The following is a 5,846-nucleotide window of genomic DNA, read 5'->3' as shown; positions in this document are numbered from 1 at the left end:
TGCCGCGCCGGCGAGGATCCCGCTCCGGGAGCCGCGCGCGCCGACCCGCCCGGTCACTCCACGTCGCTGCCGCCGCCGCCGCCGCTGCCGCTGGCAGACGCGTCCGGCCTCCAGCGCCCTCCTTCTGCTCCTCCTGCTGCTGCTCTCGCTCCGAACGCCAACCCGGCAACAGACGAGCGGCGGCCGCCGCCGTGGCTCTCGCCCCCCGGGAGCGCGGGCGGGGGCGCTTTATTCCTACGGGGGCGGGGGCGTGCGAAGGGCTTTCCTCGGACGGTTACCCTCTCCCCCCTCGCCTGGTCTCTGCCCCACTTGGACTCTCTCGCTTGGGGTAGGTCGGCACTTGGCGCCCTGAAGCAGACCCTCCCTGTCGGTCTCCCCTCTGCAGCCGGGCAGCCCCGCGGCTTGATGCTGAGCGGCTCCCTAGACCGTTACGCTAGGCGCGTCCATGCCGTTCCCCAGCCCCTTCCCTGGCGCTCTGCTCTGTCTCTCTGCTCTGTCTCTCTGTCTGTCTGTCTCGCTCGCTCGCTCGCTCGCTCGCTGGGAGCTTCCGGAGCTCCCCTCGGAGCGAACCTCCTGCTGCCAGCAGATAACATCACGATCTTGCCTGGGAGGAGAGATTTATAAGTTCCCTCTGAACCACGTGCTTGCCTCCAACAAAGTGACGTGCTGGGATTAGAGGCAGAAGTCCTCTCGCTGCTCAGACCGCGAGCTCGCCCCCGAGCCGTTGAGGGGGGTGTGGACCCGAGGGCGGCCGTGGGGACGGAGCCGGGCGGTGGAGTGTGCGCCCTGACAGCGGTGATTTACGGCATTTCCTTTATAGAGTCATTTTGGACCCGTCTGTTGAAGGACAAGCTATCAAGCCTCCCGTTTGGATTTAGTGGGGCTCACGCGCAGCCTCCCAGGTTGAATGTCCTGCTCTAGAATGCAAGTCTCCCCTCCTGAACTGTGCGCGCGCACACACACACATACACACACGCGCGCGCGCGAGCATCAGTTTCCTATGGGCCAGGCCTTCCCCTCTACAATTCACCTCCTATCTTTTTAGTGGAGTTATTTTCTGCCATTCCCTAACACTATGTATGCTAGTACCTCTATCTTAAAGCTTATTATAGTTGGTTGTTTACACTCTAATCCTCCATTTGAATGTGAACTGCTCAAAACAGAGCTCCATCTTTTTAACCCAGAGAACCAGTATTTGTTTTACTGTTTGAATGAATGGCTACCTTCTTAATTTGCTGCCTAAGCCTTTTCTTCCCCAGCTACACACACACACACATCAGCCACCAGCTTCATTCTTTCCATAGCTTACACCCAGGAAGCTGGGATTTTAAGTGTTTGATGTCTACTGGTATACGTTACACAGAACTTGGCATTTTCTTTTTCAACCTAGTCCAAATTAGATGACTAGGAGAAGAATTCTTGCCACTGTTCACTTTTCCCTTTTTCTTTTATTTTACCTTCAGATACTCAAAGTCAGCATTCTCACTGGATTACAACTGGCCAGACTGACTAGACAGACGATTTAAACTGGAAACTCTACCGAGTTTCCCCCAAATCCAAAGCCTCTACACGATTCCCTACTTCAGATGTTCCTTTTATTATATGAAGGTCACAAGGAATTTTCTCTAACTTCTGAAATTTACACTTGACATCTACATGGGACCTATATTATTAGTAAATGGAGGGCTGAGTAGTGATAACAATAGCTAACACTTATTACACTTAGGGAGACAGACGGATGTATATGGTCATTTACTACCCACAACCCTATGAAGGGGGTATTATCATCATCATCATCACAATCTCTATTTTGCAGATGAGGAGACTCATCACAGGTTAAGTACCTTGTTCAAGGCCACAGGGAGTTGCAGAGCTGGATTTAGCGGTCAGGGTCCACTCCCTATGTTACCACCCACTATGGCACACTGATTCCAGAATATGTCTGCCAAAGAGGGAACCTGTGGTGAAGTCAGTTTGGGAGATGCTGGGTCCTCTATTACACATTCACAGTCCCCATCATCACGTTAAGGGCTCTGAGAATTTTGCAGAAAACTGTTCAACTCTTTTAACCCAGTATATTCCAAACTCCCTTGAACATGGAAGTTTTTCCACTATTAATACACATCAGAAAACTCTGGAATAAAGGAATTGTTCCAACCCACTTCTGAATAATTCCGAAACTTGTGTCTACATCAGCATCAGCAGGTTCCTTTCCTTGAGGCCACTTGCTAATCGCAGCACCTGGAAAGGTGTGTGAGGCGAGGGCTCTCACGCCAATAGCCAAAGCAGAACTCGAGAGAAGGGGCTGTGGGGCTAGGAGGCTGATGAAGTTGTTACCCCTCTGAGTTGGGTTTGAGACGTGCAATCATCCAGGCATCCACACGGGGAAGGTGAACATTCTTACAGCTGGGGCAATGACAGAACACAGAGCAGGAGCTGCCAACGGGAGCCACTGAGTGACGATGACACTTTGGACTATGGCTGGTTACACCTCAGCCACCACAGGCTGCTGAGGACACAGGTTCCGCCTCCCCTCAAGCCAGGGAGCCGACCTTGTAGGCATAGCCACAAACGCACCTGAGGTTAAGTGGATTCAGATGAACGCGGACAGAGCCACAAAAGTCCAACTACCACGTCAGTTCTAGAAAAACAACTTAGGCCATAAATTCTTCTGACAACCTCACTCCCAACGTAAACACACACTTTTGTCCATAGTAATTATTTTGTTGAACATTTAGTGCTTCGTTTACCCGAGGCCACTTTTTTAATTTCCCCAAAGCCCAGAAGTTAGGGCAGGGGGAGCATTAGTGAAATCTTCTGGTGTGTGTGAGCCCCTTTTTACAGCTCAGGTGAGCAATCCTTTGAAGATGTAACAGGTAAGGCTGTAAGAGCTGTCTCCTTGGTAACCATAAAAGGATACTTTCTTATATTACATAACTCTCGGGGTCTTTTCATCTCAGTATTGAAGAAGGAAACATTCTCTGCATTTGTTGAGATCTTAGTACATGTGCTAGGACTTCATACAGTCTTCATGGTAAAGGGGTCTCTAGGCTATATGGACCATCCTCAGCAGGCCGGAGGCCATAGTGGCTAAAAGGGCAGGCTCCAGAGGCGAGTTTTCTCGGATTCAAAATTCTGTCACTTTCTGGCTTTGTGATCCTGAACAAGTTACCCAGATGCATTGTGCTAGTTTCTCCACCTGTGAAATGGGGCTAACACACAGTCCCAACGACGTTAAGATTATTGTGAGGATTAAATTACACAAGGTTCAGAAAGCACTTCTCACACAGCCTGGCACCTGCTCAATGTGCTCGTTGCATGTTACCTGCCGTTTTCTTATCCTCTCATGTCTCCATTTTTGTCGGAGGATGTATAATAGAACACATGTGGCCTCCACTCCAATAAGAATTCACTTCATGGTTATACCTCCGAGTAGCTTCTGTAAGTGCATGGTCATTAAGTTCCTTTATACTTTTATGGTATTTTGAAAAAAAAAAATTATGGCTTTTTGACCCCAATAATTGTAGGAAGAAAGGATAAGAAAATATGGTTTGGGTGAATAGAACTCTAAATGACTATCAAAATCAAGTTATGTCCAAACTCCAGATTAAAGTCTATTATTTAACACCCCAAAATGGAATTCTTTGTTTTCCAGATCAGAGAGGTAGAGGGTGCAGCTGTTTTGACCACTGGCCCGTCTTTGCTCATTAATGAGCCTATTCATTTAAGTAATGCGGAATTCCTACAAGAGGCTAAACAAATGTTTGCTACCAAAACAACTGTTCATCCCTGTTCTAGATCTTGGACAAGAGTTAATAATCTTACCAATCCTTCCTAATTCTGATACAAGAATAACTTTCTTTAAAACAATTCTGAGAGCTTTCCACAGTGGTTTCAAGTATTAAAAACCAGGCGGTAGGGAGAAAAGAAATATAGGAACCTACTGGTGAAATGGATTACATTTCACTCTACACAGTGACACTTGATAAACACAATATAACCCTTTAATGTGAAAATACCCCCAAAGCCTTTTAAGTTCTCACTTCTAAGTTTATGTTTGCTACCACAACTCAAAAACAGTGTTGGGTCTATACCAATTCTTGTCTCCTGTTCTATATTCGTTTCTCTAGAGAGACAAGTTTCTGCTCTCAGGACAATCAAATAGAAAGGTTAGTGATTTCTCCAAGAAAAGGAATCCGGTTGTTATTTCCATTTTGTATCTAAAGGTTGATCTAAGGAAGAAGTGATAAGGAGAGAGCAGAGGCCAACAGGCAGGGAGGAGAAGGACTGAGAGGGAAGATCAGAGGTGGTAAACAATAAAGGGATAAAGGAAAAGAAACAGGGACCAGAAAAAGCAGAGGTATCAGTGGGGTTTGAGGTTTCCGAGATGCCCTCCTCACACTTGAATGAAACACGGGGGAGCATTTATCTGGCCTTCTGGAGCTGGGATTCCTGATGGATTATTGCTTCTGGGCTCTAAAGGTCTCTACATCTCAGCTCCGTGAGTTTCAAACGGAGGAAGACTTTCTTTGGGAGGCCATCTCTCAGTGGCCTGGGCTTTGTCAGCCCCAGGGCTACTGCAGGCTCTGGTTTCTTGCCCCTGGAGAAATCCATCCCTCACATCAAATTAGTGACTGATATAAACAAACAGCATTTAGTGACGGATAATAAATGAACGTTATGGGGGCAGTTGTCATACACTATAATATGGATACATGCTTAATAACAAGCTAATGTCATAAGAAGCCAGCAGCAGAATTTTCCTTAGTGTTTGACACTCACCCTTATAGAATCCCTACTCTTAAGTCACTTAGATGGCCACCCCATGAATCCCCAGACACGCTTGCTTCAAAGCAAGAAGCTGGAATGAGGTTACTGGGGAGAAAGGGAGAGAAAGAAGTATGCACATAGTAAAAACAAAAATAAAATTGGGGAAGGAAAAGAAAAGGTAAATGATAGAGAAAAACAAGATAATGTTCTCTTAATTGAGAATGACAACATGAAGTGGAATGCTGGGTTTTTAAGATGAAGTCTTTAAGTGAATTTGTCTGTTGTCATTTCAGTGGGCTCCATAGTGTGTAAAATTCCAAACGTGTACATTTTCATTAGCAAAGTTATCAATCTACATTTCAAACGACCTTACCTTTCAGCTGCCTCAATTATTCTGCAATTAAAAAAAAAAAAGAAAACAAAATAAAAACTAACAAGCAATAGTAACTCCACATAAAAAAGAAACCCTGGAGGTAGTTTTTCATATTAGAAAGAAAAACGAGTAAATAAGTATTTTAAAAAGCAATGTGTAAGTAGACTTGAATAAATATTTTTAAAAGCAATGCAACGTGGGTAGTTCTGATGTGTACACCTGGAGACTAACGGCCACACTTTCCCTGATGTTTGTTTCGAGTCTTAGGAAAGAAAGGTCTTATAGCTGGGGTGACCGTATAATTGACCCCGCACACCTGAGCCCTTTGAAGTGTGAAGCGGGTACTCTTCATAAACACATGAAGACGACAGGGCTGAGCCAGGACTGTCCCTCAGAGTCACTCAGTGTAAAATGAAGCCACTTGAAACTCGGAATCTATACATCAGACTTTCACTTTGTCTTGGTGGCAACAGTGGTATAGTTTGCCTATTTCCAAGCCTTTTTCTTCTGTGCCTATGCTGCAGGTTTTAATAATCACTGTCAGAGCTCTAACTTAAAAACGCTCCCTTGTACAATGTCAGCATTTTTATCAACATGCACCACCCCAAAACGGAACTCCTAAAAGGTGCTCCATCAAGAATCCTTTGAGCTCTATGCAACCTCATTTCCCACAAGGAGAGAAAGAGGATAAAGATAATGACGG

This window comes from Hipposideros armiger, unplaced genomic scaffold (genome assembly GCF_001890085.2).
Source record: "Hipposideros armiger isolate ML-2016 unplaced genomic scaffold, ASM189008v1 scaffold_45, whole genome shotgun sequence".
Classification (NCBI taxonomy): Eukaryota; Metazoa; Chordata; class Mammalia; order Chiroptera; family Hipposideridae; genus Hipposideros; species Hipposideros armiger.
The sequence above is the reverse complement of the archived record's forward strand: the minus strand, read 5'-3'. Positions refer to the sequence as shown.